Below are 19,847 nucleotides of genomic sequence, written 5' to 3'. Positions count from 1 at the left end.
ATACATAATTTTGTGTCGAGATAGTGAAATAATTTAAATTAAATTATGTATAATATTAATTTAAAGAGAAAGACTAACTTTATTTTAATAATAGAATTTCTGAGAAACCTTTTCTGAGATCGCTCCTGCTCATTAATATTAATGAGTAAGTATTATAACAAATAACAATCTACCCATTATTAGTTTAGATAATAACTAGGTACCTCCCAAGAGGTAAGAGGTGAGAGGTAGAGGTATTTTATTATTTACATGCAAACCCTTCAGCTGCTATTTTAAAAAGGTGATTATTTTATTTTCCGTGAATTTGACACCGAACTAGGTACTTAAATCCTAATACCTGACTGATCACATGAAATAGGCAGCTATGAATGTTAATTTCCAACAACATCAGAGAAAGACTAGGTATTAATAGAAAGATTACCAGTTCGCCTCACCTTTTGCGTTTAGGTACTTAACTGACAGGCTGACATCGTCCGGCGAACTGGTAATCTGTAAGAGCCCCTTTACAAACAGTCTTTTATACAAGCAAGATACATAAAATTGAGAAGGCGAAATTTAAATTTTCTATGAGAAGATATTCCTTCGCGCCTACATTTTTCAAATTTGCCGCCTTTTTCTACTGACAAGATCTGCTTGACCAAGTACACTTACCTACTGAAAAGTTGTTAAACTGTTCCGTTCCATATCTAAAAAGGAACTGATGGAATATGCTTTCTAAATAAAACAATTGCATTATTAAGTAAACTTAAAGTAAAGTAAAATGTAAATCAAATAGGTATGATAGAAACCATAGGACGTATGTATTATAAAAATGTGGGCCGCAAAAAAACCGGCCAGGTAGTGTCCCCTCCCTAACTGCCACGAAGTTAGCCACGTTCTGGCAGCTGCGACCCGTTCGCGCCTACATTCACTCAGTTTTGTTCAATGTTCTCGGATCCGTGACTTTTAACTAAACAAAACCCTATTTACGCTTGAAACTTAGTTTTAAACACGAACTACGGCATTATTTTACAAGTGAACCCCAAACAAAGCCGTATAACAACAAAATGTAACATAGCAACAACTGCGCCAAGTTTTTCCAGTGTTGTTTATAGTTTTAGTCGCGGTAACCTGGCGGAATTAGAGAGCGCAACAGTTTGTTGGCCGACTTTCGGCGCGTGGGGCGTATTTTATTTTGTACGGTTATACTTTGCGTTCGAGGCAAGCAGTCATTCATTGCGTTCTAAGACGCGCTATCGTGTCGCGCGTTGAGACGTCGAAAAAGTTTATAAACGAATTAAAAGAGTGTTAATGTATGAAAAAACGAAACGAATTTCGAGAAAATTACGAAAAAGTGTTCCGCACGAGTGTTAGAGTGTGTTTGTGTTGGTTATATCGTAGTGTTACAAAGTGCATTCTTCGGTGATTCATCTCGAGAAACAAGAAATCTCTGTGTCAGTTATAGTTATTTTGTGTAACCGCTAAACTAAGTTGGTGAAATGGTCACTTTTTAGAGCTGAGCCGGTAGATCTGATCCGTTACAAAAAGGTAAGTTATGCTTTGATATTCATGGTATTTATCTTTGCACGCCGAATGACATTGTGAATGTAGTTTTTTATTTATTATAGATTGAATCTTATCTACAATACCTTCTCTTTTAGCATATCACTTGTAGTCGTAAATAGTTTAGCATATCTGCTTATACCTATAACAGTGTTTAAAATCGTCTCGTCTTCAAAACATTCATTACAAAATGTTATCCTTATGTAAATATTTGTGTTCAGTTCAAACAAAAATGGTTTAAAGAGATCATACAGCCAGAACGCGGTTACCATGGTCCAAAGCAATTTAAAAAACTAATCGAACCATATAACGTCAAGTACACGCTGGCCGTGAGCCGATTCAGCCCATGCCACGTTAGGTATAAAAAAGTTAGCGCCGTACCGGTCCGTCAAACTGGTCGTAAATTTAAATATGGAACTTGATGTCCCTTAAGAAAAGGCAGGTATGCCTTGGGCAAACTGGATAGAGCCCGTCTATTTTAACTCTGGCGACTTTGAAGTAGGTAACAAAGTTAAAAGTGTACCTATAGGGCTATAGAGTTAGACCAAGAAAAGTCTGCAACGATTTTGATAGCATACGCAGTGCAAGTGAGCTATCAAAATCGTTGCAGACTTGTCTTGGTCTAACTCTACCTATATAGACATCATAATTTCATTGGGTTTCAACGTTTATTTAGGCATTTTCACACTCTGTCACTACAAACTATTTGCAGTTTAACTAGGTACGCTTTTTCTTGTGCCCTTTTTCTCATTTACCCTGCGATTCTGCCTTTCCCTTCCCTCCCTGTAGGTACTCTGTACCCCCTGAATAGTAACTTACACCGCCCTGTCCTAGAAATAGTGTACCTGATCTAAATTCTAAGGGGGCTTTGGGGTCCGATTTTGGAACCAAGACTAGGTATTTTTCGTGCCAAGTTAATTTTATACCTATCAGAGTATCGCTCCCCTGCGTAAGGGTAGTTTATTTCGAAGTTGCATCCCCTCTTTTGTGCAAGGGTTAAATTTTACGTCGTTTCATACACATCCCCCCTCTAGTTACAATCCATATTAGATGGAGTAGGTACTAGTAGTACCTAATATTCGTATGTAGGTACTAATTATGTATGTACATCTAGTTTGACAAACAGTATGAACCTAGTGTAATTTTCATAATAAATATGTATTTAACTTAGTATATATTTTATATTTTTAATGTTAGGTTAAAGAGAGGTTTCATGTATGATGTAGTAGGTTTTAGTATTAGCAAATATAAATTAAATTAGTTGTAACACGTAATACCTATGTAGCTTTATCCTTTAAAAATAATATATCATGATACCTAGTTATGTAGGCACAGTAAGCTGCAGAGATAACTATTCCCCCTACAAGCAAGTTTCTATGCAGGGTAGGGGGGGTCAGTTATCTCTGCTTACTGTACATGCTTAGGTAGATACATCTTAATAGTAATAGCTACCTCGTATAGTATTCTACATAAAGTTCATTTAGATTAGATCTTAGTGCCTTAATTTCTAGATAGGGTCAGTATCTACGCCTTGGTATAGTTTTATAGTACCCAATTACTATAAAACTAGGTACTATTAAAATACCTTTTTTTTCTTATAGGGGAATGAAAGAAGCTACTTAAGATGAATAAGAGCAGTTCGAAGTCGAAGAATTTGCGAGTGGAAGGACGTGATTACTGATCTGAAAATAAATAGTAGAGATGCACCGGATATTCGGTTACTATCCGGTATCCGGCCTATCCGGCCAGATACCGGATAGTGGCCTACTATCCGGCCGGATACCGGATAGTAACATTGCTTGATTTCGGAGTAAACATAATAGGTATGAGAAACAGTCACAACATAATCGTACTCGTTTATTATTTTAAAACAATTTAAACATACCATTCACTTGCACGTGCACTTATTTCGAATCTAGAAATATCGCCATTAGATATATCGGAGCGGCCAAGGTGCTCACAAATATCTGAACACGCCTCTATTGTCAAGGCGCTAGAGTGCTTGTTCAGATATTTTTGAACAGCTCGGCCGCTCCAATATATCTGATGGCGACTGTCCATACATTAGGTACAGTCAGCATCAATTATATAACGCCCAAAGTGGCCACATATATCGAAGCACGTCATTATTTCTACGTTAACATATACCTATTTACGTGTTACGAATACGATATATTTGGTCAATTTGATTCTCACTATATATCTATTTGATGCTGTTTAAACAGGTTGACCCAAAATACATACGTTGTCAAAGAATTAGGAATATTTTTCTTACAGGTATACCTACAGGTAAGTACAGTCAGCTGCAATTGTTGCTAAGCGGGCGAGGTGTTCAAAATGATCTTGAAACGACTTTATTGTTAAGAGAATAAAAGCGCATCAAGGTAATTTTGAAAACCTCGCCCGCTTAGCAACTTCTGCTGCTGACTACGTATTTTACAAAATGACATTAAAACTTAAAACTGTAATAATTTAACAAAAGCCAACGTTGCTGTAATATGGTTGAAATAGCTGTACAAGCCTTTCTTGGTAAAGCCATTTCAACCATAATTATAGCAACGTGTTGTTTTATTGTAGGTACCTATAGCATAGCACATAACCCTTCTCACTCTGTTGTAATAGTTACCTGTTGCGAGAGAGAGAGACAGAGATATGCATGTGATCTGTTTCATGCATTGATGGGCAAAGCGTAAATTTATAATGATTTAAATCAGCGGTCGGCAACCTTTTTTTGCGTAGTTTTAGTAGCGTAGTTAACGATGAGTAAGTTGACGCGGGCCGCACTTTGTTAATATTTATGACTTTATCAGACATTGTCGTTTCTCAATATTACATAGCCAGAGAGGCTCGCAGGCCGCAAGTGACAGTTTCACGAGCCGCATGCGGCCCGCGGGCCGCAGGTTGCCGACCGCCGATTTAAAATATCACGCCGTGGAATTTGGAAGTGAACGCTATTCATATTTTACAAACTGTATGGTTAGCAACCTAAGGTTCGGTTTTGTTTGGTCTAGTTTCGGCCGAAAAAATATTTTTATGCTGGATTTTGCCGAAACCGAAACTTCGGTGGGACCAGTGTTGGCCGAACGTTAATTGCAATTGACCATTAACCATTACAAATTGAGCCGTAAACGGTAACGGACGGTTGAAGTTGACGGTTCAATTTGTACTGGTTAATGGTCAAGAATTTTCAACTGCATTAACGTTTCGGCCAACACTGGGTGGGACACTACCGAAAACACAAGCTCGCGGCCGAATGGTTCAGCATTTCTTTGGGCCATGTCTTTGGGCCCGATTCGGATTTTGAAATAGACATCTATTAGACATCTTTTAGACATCACCAAGACACGATAACGATATGTTTAAGATCTAACCTGTCAAATTTGACATTTGCGCGATTCTGGAGATACTGTTGAACGATTTCCACAGGATATGACTTAGAAATCCAATTCACATCTAATAAATATCTTACTCTATCTAACGTAAAAGTGACATTGGTTGCCCGAATTGCGCTGCAAAAGAGAACTAGTTGATATCTAAACTATAACGTATCTAGAATGGATCTAGTACGTGTCGTCTCTTGTGAATATCTTGAAGTTCGAATACGGCAGTTTATGTGCCCTAATATTAACTGGAAGCATAATATCTTAATAAGTTCATTATCTTTTACTATCTATTATTTTAAAAACTTAACAACTAAACAAATAAATTAATACGCGGTTAAAACGACCGCAACAGACATTACGATTCAAATTACAAAATAATTATTCCAAACAACCAATTAATAATTATTGTTATGCCCCATTAAAAGCAATTAGATAAAAGTTGTATAAAACCAGTACTTTGTTACAAATGGGGCAAATAAAGCGATTAGCTTAGGTCTACCACAGTAAAGGAATATTGACAATATTTTAGGGCCCAATTTTTTAAATTATTTTGCAGTAGTATTGGCAATAATCATTCTGACGTACAGGGGGCTATTCACAAATTACGTCATTTCAAATTAGGGGGGGGGGGGTTCTGGACATAGGATGACGGTAGCATGAAGTAGGAGGAAATGGGGTCATTTGAAGCATGATTTTTGGATGATTATAGGGGGGGGGGGGGGTCAAAAATCGACAAAAATCGATGACGTAATTTATGGACAGCCCCCAGTCAAATCATTTAATTTCCACATCGTTTCGTAAGTATCCTGTCACAGTGACAATCAATATTAAAGTCGCTAGGGACTACTGATGTGCCTAAGGAAACTTTCACAATTGCGAAATGTTTCGGAAATTTAACGTAGGATATATTCGGAAAAAATCTTACATTTTTGTATGAGAATTGAAACTTTCCAATTTTAAATTTAATTTTTCCATATTTCCTAGTTCATGAAATTTCCGAGAATTTATAGAATTTTATGGAAACTTTCCGCAACTTGCACAGCTGTACTAGGCATGGTATAATAATATACTCCGCCTGGTACTCCATTCCCGTCTTTTCTAGGTCACCTAACTGACACAAGCCTACGTCATCATGCGACAGCGCTATATGATAATATGCGATAGCGCTATATATAGCGGCCATGTTATTGTGACGTAGGCCTGTGTCACTCTGGGAATAATAGAAGACCATGTTTTATTAGACTATGGTACTAGGGACCTTATAGTATTGTCACTGTGGCAAGTTACGAAGTGGTACCTACTGGTAATCTATGATGACTCTAAATGTTTCTCGCTACAAACCCAGGAGGCCTATTCGGACGTTAAAAATCACAACTTGATTTGTTTTTGATTTGATACACCACTCGCAGTGCAAATCGCAATAAGCGCAGGCGACATGCACTGCGAGTTGTATTATATTAATCACAACTTCAGAAATCTCCTACTAATTCCAAGCTAAAGTATGGACGCTGAGCATGGCTAATTACTTAACCCGCCATTTCTTATCTCTATCCCACGCGCATAATTATATTCCTTTTCAGCTCGGACAGTGGCATTGACCGCCGGCATATGAGTGTAATAGCAATATAATTACGCGCGTGCGATAGAGATACGAACAGGCGGGTCAATGTACCAAATTCTTCGTGCTTTGCGTCCTTACTTTAGCTTAGCTCTTGCAGTGGGTACTGTGATGTGTGTTGAAGCCAGAGTCAGCTTCAAGCCGATAACTGGCAGGAAACGGCGCAGGATCGGGAAAAGTGGTCTACTCTCGGTTCGGAAACCAAGACCCTCTTTGGGTCGCTGAGCCATATTAGGTAGTTAGTTAGTTTGTGTTTAAGATGGACTACTCTTTATAATTCTACTGGGTTCAACGAGTAGCCAGGATAGGATTTTATGGGTTTAAAACGCCCGTAAACTTGGATTTTCTTTATTTAACCTTAGCATTATTGTTAATGTTTTATCTCAATGACTTCGTGTACTCCCTTGAGTCTTGAAGATTTTTATGGTTCGCTTCATATCTTTATGTATTTTTTGTTTGAAATGGAAGGTGTAAAAAGCTACTTTAACTGATAATAAATATAGCATTATTAGCCAGATTTTATCGTGTACAGTCACCTGCAATAATATGTTACACAACGAAGGCCGCAAAAATATCTGACAAGATCTTATTTGTAGAGCTATAAGAGCTTGTCACATATTTTTGCAGCCTTTGAAGAGTAACATATTATTGCAGGTGACTGTACCTATTTACTGGTATTATTTGTTTTCGACAATAGGTGTCATGACATGGCTGTAAACGGTGAAAGGAAACTATTATTGACACACAAAGCATTCAAAGTCCTTCGATATGTCCTTGTAACGCGACACGAAAAATGGGTTAAATTAAAACAAACACCAAATATTGCGTGTCAGTGAAACCACTTTGTCGATAAGAATCTAATTGCGCTAGTAACCCTTTCCTTTAATCGGACCCATTTCGACCTCCCATTAGTTATCCATCTTAAATTTAGTTAGGATACATTAAATTAATAGGACACCTACAATTTATGTATTTACAGGACCGTAATCAGTATTTATTGCCCGCTTTAGAATATGAAGCTCTGGATGTGAAACGGTGTGTGGTGAAATGGAACCGTAGCTAAGGTTCAGTTTCAATGGGACCTTAATTCCTAAATACATGTACAGTCGAGTTCACAAATACAAGCCAACATTCCAAAAATATATTTATACGCCTCTAATCTAAGACACAATCAAACATCCTGGACGGCAAGATTGAGGGGAAAAGACGCAGAGGAAGGCCCAGGCTCACCTATCTCAGCCAAATAAAAGAGTTTCTGTCGTGTCGTACGAGGGAGTTAATTACTCCACCGACAACAGCATAGCTCTTAAATATTGATGATGATGATGAATCTAGGTCACTGGCAATTAAGTCGTGTACGTTTTTGGAACGTTGGCTTGTCACAAACCGCTTGTGATCTCGACCGTACCTGGAAGTTTAGATAATGTAAAATGGAACTCATGGAACCGTAGTGCTTTTTGCATTACCTCTCAAATGGAACGTGCTCGGCAGCGGAACTGCCTGAAAATATATTTATACGCCTCTAATCTAAGACACAATCTAACATCCTGGAGGGCAAGATTGAGGGGAAAAGACGCAGAGGAAGGCCCAGGCTCACCTATCTCTGCCAAATAAATGAGTTTCTGTCCTGTCATACGAGGGAGTTAAAAGGCTGGCGCAGCAAAAAGAAGAGTGGCGATTACTCCACCGACAAGAGCATAGCTCTTAAATACTGACGATGATAAATCTAAGACACTGACAATAAGTTGTGTATATATTTGGAACGTTCGCTTATCACAAGCCACTTGTGATCTCGACCGTACCTGGAAGTTTAGATAATGTCAGATGGAACTCATGGAACCGTAGTGCTTTTTGCATTACCTCTAAAATGGAACGTGCCCGGCAGCGGAACTGCCTGAAAATATATTTATACGCCTATAATCTAAGACACAATCAAACATCCTGGAGGGCAAGATTGAGGGAGAAAGACGCAGAGGAAGGCCCAGACTCACCTATCTCAGCCAAATAAAAGAGTTTCTGTCCTGTCGTACGAGGGAGTTAAAAGGCTGGCGCAGCAAAAAGAAGAGTGGCGATTACTCCACCGACAAGATCATACATAGCTCTTAAATACTGATGATGATGAATCTAAGACACTGACAATAAGTTGTGTATATATTTGGAACGTTCACTTATCACAAGCCACTTGTGATCTCGACCGTACCTGGAAGTTTTGATAATGTAAAATGGAACTCATGGAACCGTAGTGCTTTTCGCATTGGCTCTAAAATGGAACGTGCCCGGCAGTTCCGCTTTTAACAGCCCAGTGAGGCTAAATATTTCACAAGTCGGCTTTTCAAGTTTTTCTACCCGAAGGTAAGTATCTGGCCGCCTGAAGTATCGACGAGGCGCTTGGCGCTGAGAGCCTGCCGCGAAAACCGAAAATACATAGAAATCTCGTTGCCTGCCTCGATTTTCGATGTTTGAGGTAGACCCTCTATACCTACTTGTAAAGTTGCACACACACGACGGGAGCGTGCATGTACGTGTGTGCGCCCCTCACAATATTCTACATAACTAGTCTCTCTACTCTACACATCTGACATAACTCTAATCATTCTGACAATAATTAAAAGTAAAATTACATAAGGGGTCATCAATTAATTACGTCACACGAATTTCTAGGTTTTTTTACCCCTCCCCCCCTCCTTGTCACACTTGGTCACATTTGGCAAACCCCTCCCCCCTGGGGTGACGTCACATTTCTTCAACGAAATCGGCAAATATTTATTTAAGTAATAATTTATCCAAATATTTTTGACAAAAGAAATATTAGTAATTTTATAACCCAAAACTGATTAAGAAATAAAATTAAACGAATGAAAACGATTATCGTTTCAAAACCTTGTTATTGAAATGATAATTAGCGTATAAAATAATTTAAATACATTTTCGGTTACTGATGAAGTTAAAGTGACGCCCCTTGTCACAACATGTCACATTTTCTTGACCCCCTCCCTCCCCCTAAACGTGTGATGTAATTAATGGACGACCCCTAACGGCACTGTCTTAAGGGGCCCACTGATTAACAGTCCGCCCCGCCGGACGGTATCGGCCTGTCAGTTGTTCGGAACTGTCAAAATTTTGTTCTAAACTTTTTGGACCGTTAATCAGTGGGCCCCTTTAGGGGTCATCCATTAATTACGTCACACGTTTAGGGGGAGGGAGGGGGTCAAGAAAATGTGACATATTGTGACATGGGGGAGGGGGGAGACACAAACTTTGTGACGTCACTTTAACTTCATCAGTAACCGAAATTTTTTTTTAAATTATTTTATTCGCTGTACATTTAAATAACAAGTTTTTAAAACGATAATCGTTTTTATTCTTTTAATTTTCTTTCCTAAGCAGTTTTGGGTTATAAAATTACTAATATTTATATCATCAAAAATATTTTGATAAAATATTAATAATACTTAGGTACTTACTTAATTCGATTTGGCGATTTCGTAGAAAAAATGTGACGTCACACTAGGGGGGAGGGGTTTGCCAAATGTGACCAAATGTGACAAGGGGGGGGGAGGGGTCAAAAAACCTAGAAATTCGTGTGACGTAATTAATGGATGACCCCTTACGTCATAATTGCCCTCGCACTTTTTAAACGTCAAACCAACTTGCATCCGTTAAGCCGGGGTGTGATAACCAAAGAATATAATACTCACTAGTGATAACTGATAATGTACGCACAGTCTGTGCTGTCAAAATCGCTGCCGAGTTACCTTGGTCTGACTCTAATAGCCATTGGCAAACTTAATACTTAGGAGCTTAGCAACTTCGCTCGAATCTGTGGTTTTATCCATTAATGTATGAACTGAATATTTAGTAACTAAGTCAAGTTAGTCTAGCTAGTGCTGAAACCACATTTTGTTCAAATGGACTTTGACAAGCTTATTACCTAATACCTAATGCATAGTTTCCTAGCTTTCAATAGTCTCGTTACTTATAATATTCAAGTTATTAATGCAAATCCTTGACGTTTGTTGTCACGATTTTTTTAAAGTGTAAAATTCTAAATGTGTTACATGCTATTGGCATTTTGTTTTTCTAATGGGGTGTATGTTAAGACAAGGTTATTTGAATTCAACAATGGAAAACAATTAAGTACATAAACTAGAAATAAAACTTTCTTTTATTTACGAACAAGATATATGTTACAGTGGTATTACTAAAATAAATTAATAACTAGTAAATCTAAAATAGGCCCTTGAGGCATTGTACCAAGGATGCTGGCGGCATTTCCTCGCTGTATCGCAATGCTGATACGGTGTGCGAGGTAGCCGCCAGGACTTCGGTAAATAAAATAAAATAAAACTACATACATTCGATAGAAGTTTATCTAAAAATGCCCCCTACGGCATACCGATGATGCTGGCAGCATCTCCTCGTCGGGTTTCCATATAAAGGCTGATGTTCGGATGGCAACTGCAACTGCACTACTGTTGCGGCGTCATCGTATCTGTCCATTTCTTTAATAAAATGAGTGACGGAATGAACGTCATAATCGCGGCAGTAGTGCCGCGGCGAACGTCCGCTTTGAGCAAGGAAGCTTCGATTTCTTCACTCTCTTGTGGCATCAACGAATAGTCTGTTGCCGGTCCCATATTGGGATACCCTCCTCCAATTGAGGGGGGACTTAAATCTTCTCGAGGCAGAGGTGTAGGGTTGGAGCCGGTAAGTTCATAAGCGCATTGTAATATGCCTACTTGAATATAAACTATCTTTATCTGTATCTTATCTTTAGTCTTTTAGAACAAGTCTCATTCGGAATATTGCAGTATAAGTATTCCATTTTATTATATTTTCCGTTAATTAATACATGAGCAGTTTCCGAACGTTCGCTAAACCGCAAATGAATTCAACAATCCCAGTCTCAATGGCAAATATCCAATATTAGTTTGGGAAACCTTGGTTTGGTTGTTGGACTGGCTTATGAAGCTTGTAAATAATGAATCAAAACCTGCAGCGGTATCATGGTCGCGGTTGTATCACCTGTCATGCCATGCGTCACTTTCGCACTTACATACTCGTTAGAACGTGACAGGCATGGTGACAAATGATAAATAGCTTTTGAGACACATTTATCGGGATAATTTTAGATTTTTGGTGATGGAAAACCTAAGGTGCTGCGGCGTTTATATCGCCGCTGTATTTGTCAATTTTCTTGACGTTCGCCGCCGCAACACTGCCGCGATTGTGACATCCATTCCCTCCCCTATTTTATCAAGTGAAATTAAATTTTTAATTTCGCCCCTTTTTCTACGGACAAGGTTGGATTGCCAGAGTATTATACGGCTTATTATGACGAAAAATAATTTAACCGCAAATTGCAGACCAATATTTCCTGACCGCAGGTGAGGCTACCTCCGCTCAATTATGACTTTATTTGAAACAATGTAATAATAGCATTACTAAAAAGCCGGGACAAAGGGAATTAGGAACTTCCACCAATTCCCATTCCGGTCGAGGTGAGCATAGTTTTATTATACCTACTTAAATTAAGCATAAAACATTAATGTTATTAGGCATGGAGATTAAAGTATAAAACCGTCTGTAGACCCAAACCAAACGGACGACCGGGGTCATATCCTTTATCTCTCTCATCCTACCTTGATGCTCTCCTGGCCGATTTCGGCCACAGCGACTGTGTGCTCTGGAGTAGGCAATTTGTAACTCGTGTTATTAGAGTGTAGCTGATCCACTCTCTGGTGCGCCCTTAGGTGGCTCACGTACCCTATCTTCTTGCAAAAATACTTGGGCACGTCAGCACACCACCTATATAGTTGTAGGAAATTGAGGTTGGCGGCCGAGCCTTAAGCTCATCTCGTTTTTTGTCGAGCTCCTACCTTACGAAGCGAGCGTGAATGAGAGGTTAGTGAATTTCTTTGAGAGGCTTAAAGTAAATTATGCTGTCATTGTAGTGTAAGTTGAAGCAAAGAGAGAGAAGGGAAGACCAAGGAGAGCGTACATGAATCAAATAAAGGAAAAGATCAACGTCGTGTCGTATCAGGCTGTCAAAGAGAAGGCAGAGGACCGCCAAACATGGAAATTGCTCCACCGACAAGAATCATACTCTTAAATATATGATGATGATTGTAGTGTGTTGTGCCAGCGGCACCGGTCAGGCAAGTCCAAATTTACGTATTACATAGATAACTGGACACACTAAGTTATATTGCAAACAATAAATAGCGACATCTACAACAATAGCGAGGAACGCGTTGTACAAACAGCAACTCTTTAACTGTCCATCGATGGACCTTATTACAAAAGGCATAAGGTCCACAGACAGTTAACTGTGTGGGCGATGGCATACCGAACACAATTAAATTTACTTCTCTCTGGTTGGACATCAAAATCACCATTTACCCGATTCTGGGTCTCATAATGCACTCAGGAACTGGGACACGTCAAACAACGAAATTCGCTCAAATTAGGCCAAACCGGGCCAATCAGATTTGTGCTCCTAAACAAAGCTGCAATTATTTGCCGAGCTAATACTAGTTTGATCGGCCTGATACGAGCGATGTTGTCCTAATCGTGAACCAGCATTAATACCCCATCCTTCTTCTGGACACTTTGCTGAGGACAGAGAAAAGTATACGTTTCCCTGTCCCTCTTAGTAGAAATTGTCCGGCGAAAGGATATATATGTTATAGCTCCTAAGACATGAACTGCAATTACAGTAGCTGCAATACAAATTGACGACTGAGTCATAATGCCATCACTTTCATTTTTACGTGGTTTTAGCAAGTGTAAATGAGGTAGCGTTTTATTGCAAACACTTCAGATATAGCAAATGTGAGGTCTCTTTACAATGGCGCCCGATAACTACTTGCTTTGATTCTTCAACCAATGGGAATCAGTATACAGACTGAACTGATTTAACGAATGGCTGACTTTAATCGCATTGGGACTATTTTACTAAATACGTTGTATGGGTGCGACCATTCAACAGAGATACACAAGCCATTGTTGATTCCCTCAAATTCCCAACTTTATTAGAAGTCGCGACTAGTTTTTTCTTGTCATGGAATTGGTTTTCTTTTACAGTACATATTCTCAAGAAAATCAGGAAGTAATTGGATAATGATCGGTAGATCGGAACCGAAAGTGGCTCTTTTTCGCATACGTGCGGGAAAGTAAATGGATCCGGTATACATCCATTAACACTTCACGCGATTTGAAAAAACAATCGTTTTATCTAGTTATTATGCTATTAAATCAGTGGTTCCCAAAGTTGACTGGGCTCCGACCCACCTAACAAAAACTGCCCAATTCGGGACCCACCTCTTGGCCGTCTTAAAAGGGGTCATAAAATATTAGCGGTAACGCTCAGATGCTCTAGTATAGTTCCAGGGCCCACTCAATACCCGCTCGCGACCCACTTCCACCACCACCCATAGTTTGGGAAATGCTGTATTAAATAGAAATAGGTATTGGACTAAGATGAAGCTTATCTTCATGTGGTTTTCCTCTAATTCCTCTAAAAGTGTTTCGCCTTATTGTTTGAAGGGGAACTGGTAATCTTCAATCCTTACGTGATAATACATACCGCAACACACATTAACATAACATCTTCAGATTACCAATGAATAAATTTCGCGTATTTCACGTGACTAAACATACGGATATCACGGATACACTTATGTATGTATGTATGTATGTATGAGAGAAACAAAACGGATAAGAAAATGTGCTACTGAATTTCGCCATGGATCTGCCCCGTTGAAGCTTTAAAGGGGCCCACTGATTAACAGTCCGCCGGACGGTATCGGCCTGTCAGTTAGAACAAAATTTTGACAGTTCCGAACAACTGACAGGCCGATACCGTCCGGCAGACTGTTAATCAGTGGGTCCCTTAATACTGTTTACTAAAAGAAACAATAGGTAGGTACTTAACAGACCATAGCAAAAAACTTGCAATTGGGCAGTTAAAAAACTGTGTTAGCGATGGTGATGGTGGATGGCTGTGTGTGTGGTGGTTAGGTTGTCTGGGAGAGATCGGTCGTTAGCGATAAGATCGCCTGTCTTCATGTATTATGTCTCTCCGTAAATGTTTTTTGAGGTTGTGCAATAAAGATGATTTGTATTGTATTAGAAGTTAGGAATTGCGTAGGTAATAAAGATAGCTAAACATACGAGTAATAGATTCTTTTGTGCCAATTAATGGAATAATAAATATTATCTGACTAAATTCTACATAGGAATAATTCATATCATTTCGGGTTAGTGTAAGGTTTAGTAGGTAGTAAATAGGTAGTTTACGAGTGTGTGTCTTATACCCTACATTGTACTGTAACGCTTAACTGACCAAGAACGCTTAACCTTTACGTGTGTGTGTGTGCGCGCGTGTGTTTGTAACGAGGTTTACGAATCGTCAGTAGTGTGGACGATGGTAAGACATTTTGTTTATTAAATGCCAGTGGCACGAAATATCGCATTATGTAATAAAAGGTAGGCGAGGCGTTAACCGAAAATAGGCATTAAGGGCTCTCGAGCGATCATTTGCGCAATAGTTCAAAGTATTCAAACAAAAACACTTAAGTATTCCGAACAAAGCGAATGGCTTACAAAGGGCAAATCTCGTTAAAAGGGTATTTATACCTAGATATTTCCTGTCACTGTCTTTACTGATAAAGACAGGCTTTCCTTTGAAGATGATAAGTCTATTATTTTAATGATTTCCTTATAATATGATCATCTATCTCTCGATAGTTGTACCTAACTGTAAGGAAATGTTTATTTCTTTCTTCACACAGGTGAACTAAGTAAGAGCGCGCTTCTCGCTTCGCAGCTCACCCTCTGATACCTTTAAAATGTAACATTACAGTTATATTTTATAATTGCTTGCCGGCCATGTGGTCAACGTAAGTTTCTTTTTTTTCTTCTCCTTGCCCTTATCCCACGTTATGTGGGGTCGGCACAACGTGTCTTTCTCTTCCATTCTCCTCTTTCTTTCATCACCTCAGCACTCACTTCTCTCTTTCTCATATCCTCTTTCACACAATCCATCCATATGGTCAACTCAAGTTTAAGGTTCAGAAACACCCGTTAGTGCGCTACTCGACTGCGCGAACCTAATTGTCATATTACTGTTTGGCCAGCGTGTCATGTCCATGTCACAAAGCTATTTTTTCAAAATCTTTTCAATCAAGTAAAATGTCTGTTTCAAGCTGTTATTTCATTTTAAGTATATAGTAATTTTACTAGTGGCGGAACATAAAACACTCGTTGGGGAACTCGAACCTATTTTGCTTCTTCTATTATTACAAAATAGGCAAGCCGGTGGGAATCAAGTTCTATGGACAGTTTGGATGGCATCGTAGCTACATACATTATATATAATATAATGTATGTAGCTACGCTCATTTATTTTTTCACAAAAGCTTGTAACTCGTAATACTCGCCGTTTTTTTTTAACTTTTATTAGAAAGGGACTTCCGCTTGTTTTACAAGTTACAAAGCTTTGGGACAATGGGTCCCCGGCCGTTACTGTTAAAAGTATAAGCACGTTTACAAAAATAACGCAGCGAACTCCTTAGCGACTACTAACTGTTTTCCGAGTACGTCGAGTTTTAGCCTCAACTTGTGAACGGGGTCAAACTCCCCTAAAAATTCTGAAAAGTTTCGTAGCTTCGCAAATTTCTCCCCATATCCGAGATTAAGTCAAGTTTTTCGGTGGCAGCAAATTTGAAGGGTGTCCTTCAAAAAACCCTATTGGCACTTGGGCACGTTTGAGAGGCGCTCGAGCTTTCGGAAGACAAGGCTTTCAGCTTGAGCTAAATTGGAAGTCGCTATCGTGATTATCGTTGATAAGGCTGTAGAAGTTTCTGACAAGACAGCTAATTAGGAACACATGGAAAGTTAGACTTTTAGTCGGAGCAAATACAGTGTAGCATTGTCGTAACTGAAGCAGAATATGTGGCGACCATATAGTAACTATTGGTTTTTCCGATAATGCTTTTATTGCACATTATCTACTCAAAGGTTAACTGGATGAGGTCCCTCAAAGGGATAAATAACTTCGCCTTTGTACTTCTTACTAATTGTATGTTATTTTTAACCGACTTCAATTTCATAGAAGGAGGAGGTTCTGTATTCGGTTGTGGCTATGTTTTTTTTTTATGTATGTTCACCGATTACTCCGAGACCCGTGGGTCGATTTGAGTAATTATTTTTTTGTTCGAAAGAAGGTACTTCCAAGGTGGTCCCACATTAATCTGGTGCTGTTCTGATGATGGGATCCATGAGGAATTGAGGGAACTCCTCAATTTTTCAAAGCAAATGTATGGTGATTTGGGTGTTTTCTTAAGCAACTCGAGCATTTTCTCTCGAAAAGCACCAATTTGATGAAGTGGACCTGATGATGATGATTGTTTTGATGATAATCATGACGATTTCTTAAAATGTAGGACGTTCAGCGATTACTCCGAGACCCGTGGTCCGATGTGAGCAATTCTTTTTTTGTTCGAAAGAAGGTACTTCCAAGGTGGTCCCACATTAATCTGGTGCTGTTCTGATGATGGGATCCATGAAGAATTGAGGGAACTCCTCAATTGTTAAAGGCACATGTATGGTAATTTGGGTATTGTCTTAAGCAAATCAAGCATTCCCTCTTGAAAATCACTAATTTGATAGAGTGGACCTGATGATGATGATTGTTGATGATAATAATGATGATTTTATAAATGTAGATTACTCCGAAACCCGTGGTCCGATTTGAGTAATTCTTTTTTCGTTTGAACGAAGTTACCTCTAAGGTGTTCCCATAACATTGTTGGTTCTAATCTGATGACGGAATTCATAAGGAAATGAGGGAACTCCTCAATTTTTAAAGGCACGAGTATGGCGACATCGTTGTTTTCTATAGTAACTTAAGCATTTCCCCCCGAAAATCACCAATTTGATGAAGTACAACTGTAGCCCTACCAAGAGTTTGACACTACTACATATTCGCTAACGTCTTCGTAACTATCTCGTTCGCACTAATAGGATGCCAGCACGACGCATAGAAAGTAAGTTACGCACACGCTAGCGAATATGTCAGTGTAAGACTTATGGTAAGGCTACTGAGGAGTCGGGAAATGGCGGTTGAAAGGTTGGTGGTTCAGGGTCGAGGGGTCCCGTGATCAGGGGTTGAGTGATCGGGGGGTTGAGGGATTGGGGGGTTGAGGGATTGGGTCAGTGGCGGGGCGGAGGATGGATTTTGTGTTTGTGTAGTGACAGGAATAATTTCGAATTTAGTGATACGCATTATTATGCTTTTCATTCATGCGTCACACGTCACTCATAAGCTGTTAACATTGCCTTAAAACTAAAAATTGAAAAATAAAAACTTTTACAAAAAAAAAGAAAACCGACTTCAAAAAGGATGAAATAAAATATTATCCGTTTTTAAGTATATGCGTTACCAACTGATATGTTTGAAGTCGTGATAGTAACAATACTGGTCAAAAATAATCAGGTTTATGTCTATAATTCACATTACAACTTTACTAATATTATAATGGTGAAAGTAATTCTGTCTGTCTCTTTGTCACCTTTTCGGCTAAACAACTGCCATGTAAACTGGTGAAATTTGCCATGCAGGTAAAATGTTAAAGCCCTGTAGATGGTCCTTGGATTGTTTTATATTTTGAAATCAAGTTTTCTGGATAAGAGGCGGGAAATAACTCAGTCCCAATCCCACACCAGAGTACTATGGACAGTTCGAAAATTTGTAAAAATTGCTCTTTAAAAAACATATCGGCAATCGCATTGGTTTTATACTAGTACCAACAAACATGGTACGGACTGCGCCAAGGTGGCTTGACGGTGTGTTCTTAGGTATCTACAGAAAGTATGATCATTGCTGTCGTGTGGTGTAAGGTAGGTAATCCAACGTACATACACACATACATTCTTACACGTACATTCTTATCGAGTCACCCTAAAATCATGGTATGCTTCAAATTTGGCTTGGCACCGACTTCAAACATATCAGTTGGTAACGCATATACTTAAAAACGGATAATATTTTATTTCATCCTTTTTGAAGTCGGTTTTCTTTTTTTTGTAAAAGTTTTTATTAATATGTCTTTTGTACTCAATAGAGAGTTTACTACTACTAAGCTACTTTCTACTTTTTTTTACTGTCTCAAGTTTAGACAGTCATCTGCTCCTTCTAGAGAAGATTGTAAGGATTTTTTTGTGAAAGAAATTTTATGAGGTGTTTTTAATAGTAAAATGATAGGATGCGCCGTTTTATTAAATTGTCAAAATTCTATCGAAAACTGATATAAATCTTATTGACATTATCGTCCTTGCTTACGTTCACGTCTACCCAAATTTACATGTATATAAAATAAAAACTTTCGACAGAATATTGCGTCATAGATTGCAGTGCCTGATATTCTTTGGCAGTTGAGGTGTTACAATACATAAGGCTCAAAATATGCTTCTATTCATACGGTCGTTTGTGGGATATCTAGTCATTATCCATGCGATTCATGACTCATTCATACTAGTATTATTTGACCCCGAATTTTGTAGCAAATATACGCAATCGAATGTCATCTTTATAGTGGTCTGCCGGTGCAATGTATTGACGTAAGCGGCCAAGCATGAGAATTTAAGCAATTTCCTCTATCTACACCCCTAGCACAGTCAAGTGGCGCAGTCTAAACCACGGAATCGATTTTGAGAAATAGGGTGTCAAATGACCGGGCAAAATGCCAAGTGACAGTACATGCATACGCATCTTGAGTATGACGCATATTGAAGATGTACAGTAATTTGCTGTGATGGCATCATACGCCATATTAAGAGTGAAAATTGTGGACGTAAATTTTCATACTGGTTCATATGGCGTGCGGTTGCACGGAGCTGGTGATTGGGTTAACGAAAAATTGTATGAGCGACGCTAACTGGCGCGGACGCGTGCGACGGATTATTTTACCTACAATCAATGGCACCCCCGCGGTGGACCCACTTAGAATAGAATTTATTCGTAAGGACAAACAAACGAGACAATACATACATAGTATAAAAGAAAACACAAAATAAGATTAAAGTGCCACGAAATGGCCTCACCTCAGCATGTTGCTGGTGGCTTACAGCGCTGATCTTCCGATGAGACGACTTAGCCGTCAAATAATGAATGTAACTCTTTGCCACAGGTGAACGCCACGGTCGTACGTATGTTGCTAAAATAATACTTGAAATATTTAGATTTATCGTTTGTACCTTCGATATTTCTAAAAAGCATCACGTGACCAAGAGTATTAATT

General features: G+C 38.9%; 1 protein-coding gene across 1 annotated transcript in view; it reads left to right on the top strand.

Moving 5' to 3' along the window:
* The first annotated feature begins 1,189 nt into the window (after positions 1-1,189).
* The window catches only part of LOC134794761 (uncharacterized), a 274,918-nt gene continuing 256,260 nt past the window's right edge, over positions 1,190-19,847 (top strand). Inside the window, exon 1 of the mRNA XM_063766544.1 lies at positions 1,190-1,527. The gene's annotated coding sequence lies outside the window, so the exon portion shown is untranslated. The remainder of the gene's footprint in view (positions 1,528-19,847) is intronic.

The sequence above is a fragment of the Cydia splendana genome, chromosome 11, assembly GCF_910591565.1.
Source record: "Cydia splendana chromosome 11, ilCydSple1.2, whole genome shotgun sequence".
Classification (NCBI taxonomy): domain Eukaryota; kingdom Metazoa; phylum Arthropoda; class Insecta; order Lepidoptera; family Tortricidae; genus Cydia; species Cydia splendana.
This window is presented reverse-complemented; position numbering and strand designations above follow the sequence as displayed.